General features: G+C 46.4%; 2 non-coding genes and 31 pseudogenes across 2 annotated transcripts; all 33 read right to left on the bottom strand.

The window, feature by feature from the left end:
- Nucleotides 1-122: 122 nt before the first annotated feature.
- On the bottom strand, nucleotides 123-241 carry LOC133565840 (5S ribosomal RNA; annotated as a pseudogene).
- Nucleotides 242-606: 365 nt separating this feature from the next.
- LOC133565391 (5S ribosomal RNA) lies at nucleotides 607-725 on the bottom strand (annotated as a pseudogene).
- Nucleotides 726-1093: 368 nt separating this feature from the next.
- On the bottom strand, nucleotides 1094-1212 carry LOC133565995 (5S ribosomal RNA; annotated as a pseudogene).
- Nucleotides 1213-1577: 365 nt separating this feature from the next.
- On the bottom strand, nucleotides 1578-1696 carry LOC133566430 (5S ribosomal RNA; annotated as a pseudogene).
- A 364-nt stretch (nucleotides 1697-2060) lies between these two features.
- LOC133566501 (5S ribosomal RNA) lies at nucleotides 2061-2179 on the bottom strand (annotated as a pseudogene).
- A 364-nt stretch (nucleotides 2180-2543) lies between these two features.
- LOC133566775 (5S ribosomal RNA) lies at nucleotides 2544-2662 on the bottom strand (annotated as a pseudogene).
- A 365-nt stretch (nucleotides 2663-3027) lies between these two features.
- LOC133565389 (5S ribosomal RNA) lies at nucleotides 3028-3146 on the bottom strand (annotated as a pseudogene).
- A 364-nt stretch (nucleotides 3147-3510) lies between these two features.
- LOC133565832 (5S ribosomal RNA) lies at nucleotides 3511-3629 on the bottom strand (annotated as a pseudogene).
- A 364-nt stretch (nucleotides 3630-3993) lies between these two features.
- On the bottom strand, nucleotides 3994-4112 carry LOC133566773 (5S ribosomal RNA; annotated as a pseudogene).
- A 365-nt stretch (nucleotides 4113-4477) lies between these two features.
- LOC133566307 (5S ribosomal RNA) lies at nucleotides 4478-4596 on the bottom strand (annotated as a pseudogene).
- A 364-nt stretch (nucleotides 4597-4960) lies between these two features.
- Nucleotides 4961-5079, bottom strand: LOC133565602 (5S ribosomal RNA; annotated as a pseudogene).
- A 364-nt stretch (nucleotides 5080-5443) lies between these two features.
- LOC133566772 (5S ribosomal RNA) lies at nucleotides 5444-5562 on the bottom strand (annotated as a pseudogene).
- A 365-nt stretch (nucleotides 5563-5927) lies between these two features.
- Nucleotides 5928-6046, bottom strand: LOC133565388 (5S ribosomal RNA; annotated as a pseudogene).
- Nucleotides 6047-6410: 364 nt separating this feature from the next.
- LOC133565599 (5S ribosomal RNA) lies at nucleotides 6411-6529 on the bottom strand (annotated as a pseudogene).
- Nucleotides 6530-6894: 365 nt separating this feature from the next.
- LOC133566358 (5S ribosomal RNA) lies at nucleotides 6895-7013 on the bottom strand (annotated as a pseudogene).
- A 364-nt stretch (nucleotides 7014-7377) lies between these two features.
- On the bottom strand, nucleotides 7378-7496 carry LOC133566771 (5S ribosomal RNA; annotated as a pseudogene).
- Nucleotides 7497-7861: 365 nt separating this feature from the next.
- LOC133565824 (5S ribosomal RNA) lies at nucleotides 7862-7980 on the bottom strand (annotated as a pseudogene).
- A 364-nt stretch (nucleotides 7981-8344) lies between these two features.
- Nucleotides 8345-8463, bottom strand: LOC133566563 (5S ribosomal RNA; annotated as a pseudogene).
- A 365-nt stretch (nucleotides 8464-8828) lies between these two features.
- Nucleotides 8829-8947, bottom strand: LOC133565139 (5S ribosomal RNA; annotated as a pseudogene).
- A 364-nt stretch (nucleotides 8948-9311) lies between these two features.
- On the bottom strand, nucleotides 9312-9430 carry LOC133565145 (5S ribosomal RNA). Its single transcript, XR_009809422.1, has one exon. It is a non-coding gene; the product is annotated as a 5S ribosomal RNA (ribosomal RNA).
- A 368-nt stretch (nucleotides 9431-9798) lies between these two features.
- On the bottom strand, nucleotides 9799-9917 carry LOC133565932 (5S ribosomal RNA; annotated as a pseudogene).
- A 368-nt stretch (nucleotides 9918-10285) lies between these two features.
- Nucleotides 10286-10404, bottom strand: LOC133565078 (5S ribosomal RNA; annotated as a pseudogene).
- Nucleotides 10405-10768: 364 nt separating this feature from the next.
- On the bottom strand, nucleotides 10769-10887 carry LOC133565803 (5S ribosomal RNA; annotated as a pseudogene).
- A 365-nt stretch (nucleotides 10888-11252) lies between these two features.
- On the bottom strand, nucleotides 11253-11371 carry LOC133565387 (5S ribosomal RNA; annotated as a pseudogene).
- Nucleotides 11372-11735: 364 nt separating this feature from the next.
- LOC133565647 (5S ribosomal RNA) lies at nucleotides 11736-11854 on the bottom strand (annotated as a pseudogene).
- A 368-nt stretch (nucleotides 11855-12222) lies between these two features.
- LOC133566257 (5S ribosomal RNA) lies at nucleotides 12223-12341 on the bottom strand (annotated as a pseudogene).
- A 365-nt stretch (nucleotides 12342-12706) lies between these two features.
- LOC133567587 (5S ribosomal RNA) lies at nucleotides 12707-12825 on the bottom strand. Its single transcript, XR_009809459.1, has one exon. It is a non-coding gene; the product is annotated as a 5S ribosomal RNA (ribosomal RNA).
- A 365-nt stretch (nucleotides 12826-13190) lies between these two features.
- On the bottom strand, nucleotides 13191-13309 carry LOC133567720 (5S ribosomal RNA; annotated as a pseudogene).
- A 368-nt stretch (nucleotides 13310-13677) lies between these two features.
- On the bottom strand, nucleotides 13678-13796 carry LOC133565601 (5S ribosomal RNA; annotated as a pseudogene).
- Nucleotides 13797-14160: 364 nt separating this feature from the next.
- On the bottom strand, nucleotides 14161-14279 carry LOC133566673 (5S ribosomal RNA; annotated as a pseudogene).
- A 365-nt stretch (nucleotides 14280-14644) lies between these two features.
- On the bottom strand, nucleotides 14645-14763 carry LOC133565386 (5S ribosomal RNA; annotated as a pseudogene).
- A 364-nt stretch (nucleotides 14764-15127) lies between these two features.
- Nucleotides 15128-15246, bottom strand: LOC133566953 (5S ribosomal RNA; annotated as a pseudogene).
- A 364-nt stretch (nucleotides 15247-15610) lies between these two features.
- LOC133566770 (5S ribosomal RNA) lies at nucleotides 15611-15729 on the bottom strand (annotated as a pseudogene).
- Between the last annotated feature and the right edge of the window lie 290 nt (nucleotides 15730-16019).

The raw sequence follows: 16019 nt of genomic DNA, 5'->3' as shown, positions 1-16019 counted from the left end.
GAGACCAGCGTTTTGTTTGGACGAGCATAATGTAGCGTTTTGACAAGTGTGGCAAGTATCTATAGCCATTGTGACAAAAACAAAAGGGAGAAAGTGCGCCCTATACTGGGAGCATCGCTAAAAGCTTACAGCACCTGGTATTCCTAGACAGTCTCCCATCCAAGTACTAACCAGGCCAGACCCAGCTTAGCTTCCGAGATCAGACGAGATCGGGCTATCTTCGGGTAGTATGGCCGTAAGCCGAGAGGCAGTCCTCAGAATTCAATTTTTAAATGTGGCAAGCTGGTTGACAGGACCTTTCTGCAATTAGCTACACGTGTGTGATACAATAATCACTGGTCTTTTTCTCAGCCTATGTAACTCTTTGGACTTTTGCCCCACTGTTAGCACTGAAGTGCCTTGAGGCACATGGGTCACTGTTGGCGACACTGCAAATCTTGCTATAAATTTCAGACCGAGTCAAAACTAAACATGTTTTGGGTGGAGACCAGTGTTTTGTTTGGACGAGCATAAACGTAGCGTTTTGACAAGTGTGGCAAGTATCTATAGCCATTGTGACAAAAACAAAAGGGAGAAAGTGCGCCCTATACTGGGAGCATCGCTAAAAGCCTACAGCACCTGGTATTCCTAGGCAGTCTCCCATCCAAGTACTAACCAGGCCAGACCCAGCTTAGCTTCCGAGCTCAGACGAGATCGGGCGATCTTCGGGTAGTATGGCCGTAAGCCGAGACGCAGTCCTCAGACTTCAATTTTTAAATGTGGGAAGCTGGTTGACAGGACCTTTCTGCAATGAGCTACACGTGTGTGATACAATAATCACTGCTCTTTTTCTCAGCCTATGTATCTCTTTGGACTTTTGCCCCACTGTTAGCACTGAAGTGCCTTGAGGCACATGGGTCACTGTTGGCGACACTGCAAATCTTGCTATAAATTTCAGACCGAGTCAAAACTAAACAAACATGTTTTGGGTGGAGACCAGCGGTTTGTTCGGACGATCATCATGTAGCGTTTTGACAAGTGTGGCAAGTATCTATAGCCATTGTGACAAAAACAAAAGGGAGAAAGTGCGCCCTATACTGGGAGCATCGCTAAAAGCCTACAGCACCTGGTATTCCTAGGCAGTCTCCCATCCAAGTACTAACCAGGCCAGACCCAGCTTAGCTTCCGAGCTCAGACGAGATCGGGTGATCTTCGGGTAGTATGGCCGTAAGCCGAGACGCAGTCCTCAGACTTCAATTTTTAAATGTGGCAAGCTGGTTGACAGGACCTTTCTACAATGAGCTACACGTGTGTGATACAATAATCACTGCTCTTTTTCTCAGCCTATGTATCTCTTTGGACTTTTGCCCCACTGTTAGCACTGAAGTGCCTTGAGGCACATGGGTCACTGTTGGCGACACTGCAAATCTTGCTATAAATTTCAGACCGAGTCAAAACTAAACATGTTTTGGGTGGAGACCAGTGTTTTGTTTTGACAAGCATAAACGTAGCGTTTTGACAAGTGTGGCAAGTATCTATAGCCATTGTGACAAAAACAAAAGGGAGAAAGTGCGCCCTATACTGGGAGCATCGCTAAAAGCCTACAGCACCTGGTATTCCTAGGGAGTCTCCCATCCAAGTACTAACCAGGCCAGACACAGCTTAGCTTCCGAGCTCAGACGAGATCGGGCGATCTTCGGGTAGTATGGCCGTAAGCCGAGACGCAGTCCTCAGACTTCAATTTTTAAATGTGGCAAGCTGGTTGACAGGACCTTTCTACAATGAGCTACACGTGTGTGATACAATAATCACTACTCTTTTTCTCAGCCTATGTAACTCTTTGGACTTTTGCCCCACTGTTAGCACTGAAGTGCCTTGAGGCACATGGGTCACTGTTGGCGACACTGCAAATCTTGCTATAAATTTCAGACCGAGTCAAAACTAAACTTGTTTTGGGTGGAGACCAGCGTATTGTTTGGACGAGCATAATGTAGCATTTTGACAAGTGTGGCAAGTATCTATAGCCATTGTGACAAAAACAAAAGGGAGAAAGTGCGCCCTATACTGGGAGCATCGCTAAAAGCCTACAGCACCTGGTATTCCTAGGCAGTCTCCCATCCAAGTACTAAACAGGACAGACCCAGCTTAGCTTCCGAGATCAGACGAGATCGGGCGATCTTCGGGTAGTATGGCCGTAAGCCGAGAGGCAGCCCTCAGAATTCAATTTTTAAATGTGGCAAGCTGGTTGACAGGACCTTTCTGCAATGAGCTACACGCGTGTGATACAATAATCACTGCTCTTTTTCTCAGCCTATGTAACTCTTTGGACTTTTGCCCCACTGTTAGCACCGAAGTGCCTTGAGGCACATGGGTCACTGTTGGCGACAGTGCAAATCTTGCTATAAATTTCAGACCGAGTCAAAACTAAACATGTTTTGGGTGGAGACCAGCGTTTTGTTTGGACGAGCCTAATGTAGCGTTTTGAAAAGTGTGGCAAGTATCTATAGCCATCGTGAGAAAAACAAAAGGGAGAAAGTTCGCCCTATACTGGGAGCATCGCTAAAAGCCTACAGCACTTGGTATTCCTAGGTAGTCTCCCAACCAAGTACTAACCAGGCCAGACCCAGTTTAGCTTCCGAGATCAGACGAGATCGGGCGATCTTCGGGTAGTATGGCCGTAAGCCGAGACGCAGTCCTCAGAATTCAATTTTTAAATGTGGCAAGCTGGTTGACAGGACCTTTCTGCAATGAGCTACACGTGTGTGATACAATAATCACTGCTCTTTTTCTCAATCTATGTAACTCTTTGGACTCTTGGCCCACTGTTAGCACTGAAGTGCCTTGAGGCACATGGGTGACTGTTGGCGACACTGCAAATCTTGCTATAAATTTCAGACCGAGTCAAAACTAAACATGTTTTGGGTGGAGACCAGTGTTTTGTTTGGACGAGCATAAACGTAGCGTTTTGACAAGTGTGGCAAGTATCTATAGCCATTGTGACAAAAACAAAAGGGAGAAAGTGCGCCCTATACTGGGAGCATCGCTAAAAGCCTACAGCACCTGGTATTCCTAGGCAGTCTCCCATCCAAGTACTAACCAGGCCAGACCCAGCTTAGCTTCCGAGCTCAGACGAGATCGGGCGATCTTCGGGTAGTATGGCCGTAAGCCGAGACGCAGTCCTCAGACTTCAATTTTTAAATGTGGGAAGCTGGTTGACAGGACCTTTCTGCAATGAGCTACATGTGTGTGATACAATAATCACTACTCTTTTTCTCAGGCTATGTAACTCTTTGGACTTTTGCCCCACTGTTAGCACTGAAGTGCCTTGAGGCACATGGGTCACTGTTGGCGACACTGCAAATCTTGCTATAAATTTCAGACCGAGTCAAAACTAAACATGTTTTGGGTGGAGACCAGCGTTTTGTTTGGACGAGCATAATGTAGCGTTTTGACAAGTGTGGCAAGTATCTATAGCCATTGTGACAAAAACAAAAGGGAGAAAGTGCGCCCTATACTGGGAGCATCGCTAAAAGCTTACAGCACCTGGTATTCCTAGGCAGTCTCCCATCCAAGTACTAACCAGGCCAGACCCAGCTTAGCTTCCGAGATCAGACGAGATTGGGCGATCTTCGGGTAGTATGGCCGTAAGCCGAGAGGCAGCCCTCAGAATTCAATTTTTAAATGTGGCAAGCTGGTTGACAGGACCTTTCTGCAATGAGCTACACGCGTGTGATACAATAATCACTGCTCTTTTTCTCAGCCTATGTAACTCTTTGGACTTTTGCCCCACTGTTAGCACCGAAGTGCCTTGAGGCACATGGGTCACTGTTGGCGACAGTGCAAATCTTGCTATAAATTTCAGACCGAGTCAAAACTAAACATGTTTTGGGTGGAGACCAGCGTTTTGTTTGGACGAGCCTAATGTAGCGTTTTGAAAAGTGTGGCAAGTATCTATAGCCATCGTGAGAAAAACAAAAGGGAGAAAGTTCGCCCTATACTGGGAGCATCGCTAAAAGCCTACAGCACTTGGTATTCCTAGGTAGTCTCCCAACCAAGTACTAACCAGGCCAGACCCAGTTTAGCTTCCGAGATCAGACGAGATCGGGCGATCTTCGGGTAGTATGGCCGTAAGCCGAGACGCAGTCCTCAGAATTCAATTTTTAAATGTGGCAAGCTGGTTGACAGGACCTTTCTGCAATGAGCTACACGTGTGTGATACAATAATCACTGCTCTTTTTCTCAATCTATGTAACTCTTTGGACTCTTGGCCCACTGTTAGCACTGAAGTGCCTTGAGGCACATGGGTGACTGTTGGCGACACTGCAAATCTTGCTATAAATTTCAGACCGAGTCAAAACTAAACATGTTTTGGGTGGAGACCAGTGTTTTGTTTGGACGAGCATAAACGTAGCGTTTTGACAAGTGTGGCAAGTATCTATAGCCATTGTGACAAAAACAAAAGGGAGAAAGTGCGCCCTATACTGGGAGCATCGCTAAAAGCCTACAGCACCTGGTATTCCTAGGCAGTCTCCCATCCAAGTACTAACCAGGCCAGACCCAGCTTAGCTTCCGAGCTCAGACGGGATCGGGCGATCTTCGGGTAGTATGGCCTTAAGCCGAGACGCAGTCCTCAGACTTCAATTTTTAAATGTGGGAAGCTGGTTGACAGGACCTTTCTGCAATGAGCTACATGTGTGTGATACAATAATCACTACTCTTTTTCTCAGCCTATGTAACTCTTTGGACTTTTGCCCCACTGTTAGCACTGAAGTGCCTTGAGGCACATGGGTCACTGTTGGCGACACTGCAAATCTTGCTATGAATTTCAGACCGAGTCAAAACTAAACATGTTTTGGGTGGAGACCAGCGTTTTGTTTGGACGAGCATAATGTAGCGTTTTGACAAGTGTGGCAAGTATCTATAGCCATTGTGACAAAAACAAAAGGGAGAAAGTGCGCCCTATACTGGGAGCATCGCTAAAAGCTTACAGCACCTGGTATTCCTAGGCAGTCTCCCATCCAAGTACTAACCAGGCCAGACCCAGCTTAGCTTCCGAGATCAGACGAGATCGGGCTATCTTCGGGTAGTATGGCCGTAAGCCGAGAGGCAGTCCTCAGAATTCAATTTTTAAATGTGGCAAGCTGGTTGACAGGACCTTTCTGCAATTAGCTAAACGTGTGTGATACAATAATCACTGCTCTTTTTCTCAGCCTATGTAACTCTTTGGACTTTTGCCCCACTGTTAGCACTGAAGTGCCTTGAGGCACATGGGTCACTGTTGGCGACACTGCAAATCTTGCTATAGATTTCAGACCGAGTCAAAACTAAACATGTTTTGGGTGGAGACCAGCGTTTTGTTTGGACGAGCCTAATGTAGCGTTTTGAAAAGTGTGGCAAGTATCTATAGCCATCGTGAGAAAAACAAAAGGGAGAAAGTTCGCCCTATACTGGGAGCATCGCTAAAAGCCTACAGCACTTGGTATTCCTAGGTAGTCTCCCAACCAAGTACTAACCAGGCCAGACCCAGTTTAGCTTCCGAGATCAGACGAGATCGGGCGATCTTCGGGTAGTATGGCCGTAAGCCGAGACGCAGTCCTCAGAATTCAATTTTTAAATGTGGCAAGCTGGTTGACAGGACCTTTCTGCAATGAGCTACACGTGTGTGATACAATAATCACTGCTCTTTTTCTCAATCTATGTAACTCTTTGGACTCTTGGCCCACTGTTAGCACTGAAGTGCCTTGAGGCACATGGGTGACTGTTGGCGACACTGCAAATCTTGCTATAAATTTCAGACCGAGTCAAAACTAAACATGTTTTGGGTGGAGACCAGTGTTTTGTTTGGACGAGCATAAACGTAGCGTTTTGACAAGTGTGGCAAGTATCTATAGCCATTGTGACAAAAACAAAAGGGAGAAAGTGCGCCCTATACTGGGAGCATCGCTAAAAGCCTACAGCACCTGGTATTCCTAGGCAGTCTCCCATCCAAGTACTAACCAGGCCAGACCCAGCTTAGCTTCCGAGCTCAGACGAGATCGGGCGATCTTCGGGTAGTATGGCCGTAAGCCGAGACGCAGTCCTCAGACTTCAATTTTTAAATGTGGGAAGCTGGTTGACAGGACCTTTCTGCAATGAGCTACATGTGTGTGATACAATAATCACTACTCTTTTTCTCAGCCTATGTAACTCTTTGGACTTTTGCCCCACTGTTAGCACTGAAGTGCCTTGAGGCACATGGGTCACTGTTGGCGACACTGCAAATCTTGCTATAAATTTCAGACCGAGTCAAAACTAAACATGTTTTGGGTGGAGACCAGCGTTTTGTTTGGACGAGCATAATGTAGCGTTTTGACAAGTGTGGCAAGTATCTATAGCCATTGTGACAAAAACAAAAGGGAGAAAGTGCGCCCTATACTGGGAGCATCGCTAAAAGCTTACAGCACCTGGTATTCCTAGGCAGTCTCCCATCCAAGTACTAACCAGGCCAGACCCAGCTTAGCTTCCGAGATCAGACGAGATCGGGCTATCTTCGGGTAGTATGGCCGTAAGCCGAGAGGCAGTCCTCAGAATTCAATTTTTAAATGTGGCAAGCTGGTTGACAGGACCTTTCTGCAATTAGCTAAACGTGTGTGATACAATAATCACTGCTCTTTTTCTCAGCCTATGTAACTCTTTGGACTTTTGCCCCACTGTTAGCACTGAAGTGCCTTGAGGCACATGGGTCACTGTTGGCGACACTGCAAATCTTGCTATAAATTTCAGACCGAGTCAAAACTAAACATGTTTTGGGTGGAGACCAGTGTTTTGTTTGGACGAGCATAAACGTAGCGTTTTGACAAGTGTGGCAAGTATCTATAGCCATTGTGACAAAAACAAAAGGGAGAAAGTGCGCCCTATACTGGGAGCATCGCTAAAAGCCTACAGCACCTGGTATTCCTAGGCAGTCTCCCATCCAAGTACTAACCAGGACAGACCCAGCTTAGCTTCCGAGCTCAGACGAGATCGGGCGATCTTCGGGTAGTATGGCCGTAAGCCGAGAGGCAGCCCTCAGAATTCAATTTTTAAATGTGGCAAGCTGGTTGACAGGACCTTTCTGCAATGAGCTACACGCGTGTGATACAATAATCACTGCTCTTTTTCTCAGCCTATGTAACTCTTTGGACTTTTGCCCCACTGTTAGCACCGAAGTGCCTTGAGGCACATGGGTCACTGTTGGCGACAGTGCAAATCTTGCTATAAATTTCAGACCGAGTCAAAACTAAACATGTTTTGGGTGGAGACCAGCGTTTTGTTTGGACGAGCCTAATGTAGCGTTTTGAAAAGTGTGGCAAGTATCTATAGCCATCGTGAGAAAAACAAAAGGGAGAAAGTTCGCCCTATACTGGGAGCATCGCTAAAAGCCTACAGCACTTGGTATTCCTAGGTAGTCTCCCAACCAAGTACTAACCAGGCCAGACCCAGTTTAGCTTCCGAGATCAGACGAGATCGGGCGATCTTCGGGTAGTATGGCCGTAAGCCGAGACGCAGTCCTCAGAATTCAATTTTTAAATGTGGCAAGCTGGTTGACAGGACCTTTCTGCAATGAGCTACACGTGTGTGATACAATAATCACTGCTCTTTTTCTCAATCTATGTAACTCTTTGGACTCTTGGCCCACTGTTAGCACTGAAGTGCCTTGAGGCACATGGGTGACTGTTGGCGACACTGCAAATCTTGCTATAAATTTCAGACCGAGTCAAAACTAAACATGTTTTGGGTGGAGACCAGTGTTTTGTTTGGACGAGCATAAACGTAGCGTTTTGACAAGTGTGGCAAGTATCTATAGCCATTGTGACAAAAACAAAAGGGAGAAAGTGCGCCCTATACTGGGAGCATCGCTAAAAGCCTACAGCACCTGGTATTCCTAGGCAGTCTCCCATCCAAGTACTAACCAGGCCAGACCCAGCTTAGCTTCCGAGCTCAGACGGGATCGGGCGATCTTCGGGTAGTATGGCCGTAAGCCGAGACGCAGTCCTCAGACTTCAATTTTTAAATGTGGGAAGCTGGTTGACAGGACCTTTCTGCAATGAGCTACATGTGTGTGATACAATAATCACTACTCTTTTTCTCAGCCTATGTAACTCTTTGGACTTTTGCCCCACTGTTAGCACTGAAGTGCCTTGAGGCACATGGGTCACTGTTGGCGACACTGCAAATCTTGCTATAAATTTCAGACCGAGTCAAAACTAAACATGTTTTGGGTGGAGACCAGCGTTTTGTTTGGACGAGCATAATGTAGCGTTTTGACAAGTGTGGCAAGTATCTATAGCCATTGTGACAAAAACAAAAGGGAGAAAGTGCGCCCTATACTGGGAGCATCGCTAAAAGCTTACAGCACCTGGTATTCCTAGGCAGTCTCCCATCCAAGTACTAACCAGGCCAGACCCAGCTTAGCTTCCGAGATCAGACAAGATCGGGCTATCTTCGGGTAGTATGGCCGTAAGCCGAGAGGCAGTCCTCAGAATTCAATTTTTAAATGTGGCAAGCTGGTTGACAGGACCTTTCTGCAATTAGCTAAACGTGTGTGATACAATAATCACTGCTCTTTTTCTCAGCCTATGTAACTCTTTGGACTTTTGCCCCACTGTTAGCACTGAAGTGCCTTGAGGCACATGGGTCACTGTTGGCGACACTGCAAATCTTGCTATAGATTTCAGACCGAGTCAAAACTAAACATGTTTTGGGTGGAGACCAGTGTTTTGTTTGGACGAGCATAAACGTAGCGTTTTGACAAGTGTGGCAAGTATCTATAGCCATTGTGACAAAAACAAAAGGGAGAAAGTGCGCCCTATACTGGGAGCATCGCTAAAAGCCTACAGCACCTGGTATTCCTAGGTAGTCTCCCATCCAAGTACTAACCAGGCCAGACCCAGCTTAGCTTCCGAGCTCAGACGAGATCGGGCGATCTTCGGGTAGTATGGCCGTAAGCCGAGACGCAGTCCTCAGACTTCAATTTTATAATGTGGGAAGCTGGTTGACAGGACCTTTCTGCAATGAGCTACATGTGTGTGATACAATAATCACTACTCTTTTTCTCAGCCTATGTAACTCTTTGGACTTTTGCCCCACTGTTAGCACTGAAGTGCCTTGAGGCACATGGGTCACTGTTGGCGACACTGCAAATCTTGCTATAAATTTCAGACCGAGTCAAAACTAAACATGTTTTGGGTGGAGACCAGCGTTTTGTTTGGACGAGCATAATGTAGCGTTTTGACAAGTGTGGCAAGTATCTATAGCCATTGTGACAAAAACAAAAGGGAGAAAGTGCGCCCTATACTGGGAGCATCGCTAAAAGCTTACAGCACCTGGTATTCCTAGGCAGTCTCCCATCCAAGTACTAACCAGGCCAGACCCAGCTTAGCTTCCGAGATCAGACGAGATCGGGCGATCTTCGGGTAGTATGGCCGTAAGCCGAGAGGCAGTCCTCAGAATTCAATTTTTAAATGTGGCAAGCTGGTTGACAGGACCTTTCTGCAATGAGCTACACGTGTGTGATACAATAATCACTGCTCTTTTTCTCAGCCTATGTATCTCTTTGGACTTTTGCCCCACTGTTAGCACTGAAGTGCCTTGAGGCACATGGGTCACTGTTGGCGACACTGCAAATCTTGCTATAAATTTCAGACCGAGTCAAAACTAAACAAACATGTTTTGGGTGGAGACCAGCGGTTTGTTTGGACGATCATCATGTAGCGTTTTGACAAGTGTGGCAAGTATCTATATCCATTTTGACAAAAACAAAAGTGAGAAAGTGCGCCCTATACTGGGAGCATCGCTAAATGCCTACAGTACCTGGTATTCCTAGGCAGTCCCCCATCCAAGTACTAACCAGGCCAGACCCAGCTTAGCTTCCGAGATCAGACGAGATCGGGCGATCTTCGGGTAGTATGGCCGTAAGCCGAGACGCAGTCCTCAGACTTCAATTTTTAAATGTGGCAAGCTGGTTGACAGGACCTTTCTGCAATGAGCTACACGTGTGTGATACAATAATCACTGCTCTTTTTCTCAGCCTATGTATCTCTTTGGACTTTTGCCCCACTGTTAGCACTGAAGTGCCTTGAGGCACATGGGTCACTGTTGGCGACACTGCAAATCTTGCTATAAATTTCAGACCGAGTCAAAACTAAACAAACATGTTTTGGGTGGAGACCAGCGGTTTGTTTGGACGAGCATAATGTAGCGTTTTGACAAGTGTGGCAAGTATCTCTAGCCATTGTGAAAAAAACAAAAGGGAGAAAGTGCGCCCTATACTGGTAGCATCGCTAAAAGCCTACAGCACCTGGTATTCCTAGGCAGTCTCCCAACCAAGTACTAACCAGGCCAGACCCAACTTAGCTTCCGAGATCAGACGAGATCGGGCGATCTTCGGGTAGTATGGCCGTAAACCGAGAGGCAGTCCTCAGAATTCAATTTTTAAATGTGGCAAGCTGGTTGACAGGACCTTTCTGCAATGAGCTACACGTGTGTGATACAATAATGACTGCTCTTTTTCTCAGCCTATGTAACTCTTTGGACTTTTGCCCCACTGTTAGCACTGAAGTGCCATGAGGCACATGGGTCACTGTTGGCGACACTGCAAATCTTGCTATAAATTTCAGACCGAGTCAAAACAAAACTTGTTTTGGGTGTAGAACAGCATTTTGTTTGGACGAGCATAATGTAGCGTTTTGACAAGTGTGGCAAGTATCTATAGCCATTGTGACAAAAACAAAAGGGAGAAAGTGCGCCCTATACTGGGAGCATCGCTAAAAGCCTACAGCACCTGGTATTCCTAGGCAGTCTCCCATCCAAGTACTAACCAGGCCGGACCCATCTTAGCTTCCGAGATCAGACGAGATCGGGCGATCTTCAGGTAGTATGGCCGTAAGCCGAGACGCAGTCCTCAGAATTCAATTTTTAAATGTGGCAAGCTGGTTGACAGGACCTTTCTGCAATGAGCTACACGTGTGTGATACAATAATCACTGCTCTTTTTCTCAGCCTATGTAACTCTTTGGACTCTTGGCCCACTGTTAGCACTGAAGTGCCTATAGGCACATGGGTGACTTTTGGCGACACTGCATATCTTGCTATAAATTTCAGACCGAGTCAAAACTAAACATGTTTTGGGTGGAGACCAGTGTTTTTTTTGGACGAGCATAAACGTAGCGTTTTGACAAGTTTGGCAAGTATCTATAGCCATTGTGACAAAAACAAAAGGGAGAAAGTGCGCCCTATACTGGGAGCATCGCTAAAAGCCTACAGCACCTGGTATTCCTAGGCAGTCTCCCATCCAAGTACTAACCAGGCCAGACCCAGCTTAGCTTCCGAGCTCAGACGAGATCGGGCGATCTTCGGGTAGTATGGCCGTAAGCCGAGACGCAGTCCTCAGACTTCAATTTTTAAATGTGGCAAGCTGGTTGACAGGACCTTTCTGCAATGAGCTACACGTGTGTGATACAATAATCACTGCTCTTTTTCTCAGCCTATGTAACTCTTTGGACTTTTGCCCCACTGTTAGCACTGAAGTGCCATGAGGCACATGGGTCACTGTTGGCGACACTGCAAATCTTGCTATAAATTTCAGACCGAGTCAAAACTAAACATGTTTTGGGTGGAGACCAGCGTTTTGTTTGGACGAGCATAATGTAGCGTTTTGACAAGTGTGGCAAGTATCTATAGCCATTGTGACAAAAACAAAAGGGAGAAAGTGCGCCCTATACTGGGAGCATCGCTAAAAGCCTACAGCACCTGGTATTCCTAGGCAGTCTCCCATCCAAGTACTAACCAGGCCAGACCCAGCTTAGCTTCCGAGATCAGACGAGATCAGGCGATCTTCGGGTAGTATGGCCGTAAGCCGAGAGGGAGTCCTCAGAATTCAATTTTTAAATGTGGCAAGCTGGTTGACAGGACCTTTCTGCAATGAGCTACACGTGTGTGATACAATAATCACTGCTCTTTTTCTCAGCCTATGTAACTCTTTGGACTTTTGCCCCACTGTTAGCACTGAAGTGCCTTGAGGCACATGGGTCACTGTTGGCGACACTGCAAATCTTGCTATAAATTTCAGACCGAGTCAAAACTAAACAAACATGTTTTGGGTGGAGACCAGCGGTTTGTTTGGACGAGCATAATGTAGCGTTATGACAAGTGTGGCAAGTATCTCTAGCCATTGTGACAAAAACAAAAGGGAGAAGGTGCGCCCTATACTGGGAGCATCGCTAAAAGCCTACAGCACCTGGTATTCCTAGGCAGTCTCCCATCCAAGTACTAACCAGGCCAGACCCAGCTTAGCATCCGAGCTCAGACGAGATCGGGCGATCTTCGGGTAGTATGGCCGTAAGCCGAGACGCAGTCCTCAGACTTCAATTTTTAAATGTGGCAAGCTGGTTGACAGGACCTTTCTGCAATGAGCTACACGTGTGTGATACAATAATCACTACTCTTTTTCTCAGCCTATGTAACTCTTTGGACTTTTGCCCCACTGTTAGCACTGAAGTGCCTTGAGGCACATGGGTCACTGTTGGCGACACTGCAAATCTTGCTATAAATTTCAGACCGAATCAAAACTAAACATTTTTTGGGTGGAGACCAGTGTTTTGTTTGGACAAGCATAAACGTAGCGTTTTGACAAGTGTGGCAAGTATCTATAGCCATTGTGACAAAAACAAAAGGGAGAAAGTGCGCCCTATACTGGGAGCATCGCTAAAAGCCTACAGCACCTGGTATTCCTAGGCAGTCTCCCATCCAAGTACTAACCAGGCCAGACCCAGCTTAGCTTCCGAGCTCAGACGAGATCGGGCGATCTCCGGGTAGTATGGCCGTAAGCCGAGACGCAGTCCTCAGACTTCAATTTTTAAATGTGGGAAGCTGGTTGACAGGACCTTTCTGCAATGAGCTACACGTGTGTGATACAATAATCACTACTCTTTTTCTCAGCCTATGTAACTCTTTGGACTTTTGCCCCACTGTTAGCACTGAAGTGCCTTGAGGCACATGGGTCACTGTTGGCGACACTGCAAATCTTGCTATAAATTTCAGACCGAATCAAAACTAAACATTTTTTGGGTGGAGACCAGTGTTTTGTTTGGACAAGCATAAACGTAGCGTTTTGACAAGTGTGGAGAGTATCTATAGCCATTGTGACAAAAACAAAAGGGAGAAAGTGCGCCCTATACTGGGAGCATCGCTAAAAGCCTACAGCACCTGGTATTCCTAGGCAGTCTCCCATCCAAGTACTAACCAGGCCAGACCCAGCTTAGCTTCCGAGATCAGACGAGATCGGGCGATCTTCGGGTAGTATGGCCGTAAGCCGAGACGCAGTCTTCAGACTTCAATTTTTAAATGTGGGAAGCTGGTTGACAGGACCTTTCTGCAATGAGCTACACGTGTGTGATACAATAATCACTACTCTTTTTCTCAGCCTATGTAACTCTTTGGACTTTTGCCCCACTGTTAGCACTGAAGTGCCTTGAGGCACATGGGTCACTGTTGGCGACACTGCAAATCTTGCTATAAATTTCAGACCGAGTCAAAACTAAACAAACATGTTTTGGGTGGAGACCAGCGGTTTGTTTGGACGAGCATAATGTAGCGTTTTGACAAGTGTGGCAAGTATCTCCAGCCATTGTGAAAAAAACAAAAGGGAGAAAGTGCGCCCTATACTGGTAGCATCGCTAAAAGCCTACAGCACCTGGTATTCCTAGGCAGTCTCCCAACCAAGTACTAACCAGGCCAGACCCAACTTAGCTTCCGAGATCAGACGAGATCGGGCGATCTTCGGGTAGTATGGCCGTAAGCCGAGAGGCAGTCCTCAGAATTCAATTTTTAAATGTGGCAAGCTGGTTGACAGGACCTTTCTGCAATGAGCTACACGTGTGTGATACAATAATCACTGCTCTTTTTCTCAGCCTATGTAACTCTTTGGACTTTTGCCCCACTGTTAGCACTGAAGTGCCTTGAGGCACATGGGTCACTGTTGGCGACACTGCAAATCTTGCTATAAATTTCAGACCGAGTCAAAACTAAACTTGTTTTGGGTGTAGAACAGCGTTTTGTTTGGACGAGCATAATGTAGCGTTTTGACAAGTGTGGCAAGTATCTATAGCCATTGTGAGAAAAACAAAAGGGAGAAAGTGCGCCCTATACTGGGAGCATCGCTAAAAGCCTACGGCACTTGGTATTCCTAGGCAGTCTCCCAACCAAGTACTAACCAGGCCAGACCCAGCTTAGCTTCCGAGATCAGACGAGATCGGGCGATCTTCAGGTAGTATGGCCGTAAGCCGAGACGCAGTCCTCAGAATTCAATTTTTAAATGTGGCAAGCTGGTTGACAGGACCTTTCTGCAATGAAATACACGTGTGTGATACAATAATCACTGCTCTTTTTCTCAGCCTATGTAACTCTTTGGACTTTTGCCCCACTGTTAGCACTGAAGTGCCTTGAGGCACATGGGTCACTGTTGGCGACACTGCAAATCTTGCTATAAATTTCAGATCGAGTCAAAACTAAACATGTTTTGGGTGGAGACCAGTGTTTTGTTTTGACAAGCATAAACGTAGCGTTTTGACAAGTGTGGCAAGTATCTATAGCCATTGTGACAAAAACAAAAGGGAGAAAGTGCGCCCTATACTGGGAGCATCGCTAAAAGCCTACAGCACCTGGTATTCCTAGGCAGTCTCCCATCCAAGTACTAACCAGGCCAGACCCAGCTTAGCTTCCGAGCTCAGACGAGATCGGGCGATCTTCGGGTAGTATGGCCGTAAGCCGAGACGCAGTCCTCAGACTTCAATTTTTAAATGTGGCAAGCTGGTTGACAGGACCTTTCTACAATGAGCTACACGTGTGTGATACAATAATCACTACTCTTTTTCTCAGCCTATGTAACTCTTTGGACTTTTGCCCCACTGTTAGCACTGAAGTGCCTTGAGGCACATGGGTCACTGTTGGCGACACTGCAAATCTTGCTATAAATTTCAGACCGAGTCAAAACTAAACTTGTTTTGGGTGGAGACCAGCGTATTGTTTGGACGAGCATAATGTAGCATTTTGACAAGTGTGGCAAGTATCTATAGCCATTGTGACAAAAACAAAAGGGAGAAAGTGCGCCCTATACTGGGAGCATCGCTAAAAGCCTACAGCACCTGGTATTCCTAGGCAGTCTCCCATCCAAGTACTAAACAGGACAGACCCAGCTTAGCTTCCGAGATCAGACGAGATCGGGCAATCTTCGGGTAGTATGGCCGTAAGCCGAGAGGCAGCCCTCAGAATTCAATTTTTAAATGTGGCAAGCTGGTTGACAGGACCTTTCTGCAATGAGCTACACGCGTGTGATACAATAATCACTGCTCTTTTTCTCAGCCTATGTAACTCTTTGGACTTTTGCCCCACTGTTAGCACCGAAGTGCCTTGAGGCACATGGGTCACTGTTGGCGACAGTGCAAATCTTGCTATAAATTTCAGACCGAGTCAAAACTAAACATGTTTTGGGTGGAGACCAGCGTTTTGTTTGGACGAGCCTAATGTAGCGTTTTGAAAAGTGTGGCAAGTATCTATAGCCATCGTGAGAAAAACAAAAGGGAGAAAGTTCGCCCTATACTGGGAGCATCGCTAAAAGCCTACAGCACTTGGTATTCCTAGGTAGTCTCCCAACCAAGTACTAACCAGGCCAGACCCAGTTTAGCTTCCGAGATCAGACGAGATCGGGCGATCTTCGGGTAGTATGGCCGTAAGCCGAGACGCAGTCCTCAGAATTCAATTTTTAAATGTGGCAAGCTGGTTGACAGGACCTTTCTGCAATGAGCTACACGTGTGTGATACAATAATCACTGCTCTTTTTCTCAATCTATTTAACTCTTTGGACTCTTGGCCCACTGTTAGCACTGAAGTGCCTTGAGGCACATGGGTGACTGTTGGCGACACTGCAAATCTTGCTATAAATTTCAGACCGAGTCAAAACTAAACATGTTTTGGGTGGAGACCAGTGTTTTGTTTGGACGAGCATAAACGTAGCGTTTTGACAAG

The sequence above is a fragment of the Nerophis ophidion genome, linkage group LG13 (genome assembly GCF_033978795.1).
Source record: "Nerophis ophidion isolate RoL-2023_Sa linkage group LG13, RoL_Noph_v1.0, whole genome shotgun sequence".
Taxonomy (NCBI): Eukaryota; Metazoa; Chordata; class Actinopteri; order Syngnathiformes; family Syngnathidae; genus Nerophis; species Nerophis ophidion.
This window is presented reverse-complemented; position numbering and strand designations above follow the sequence as displayed.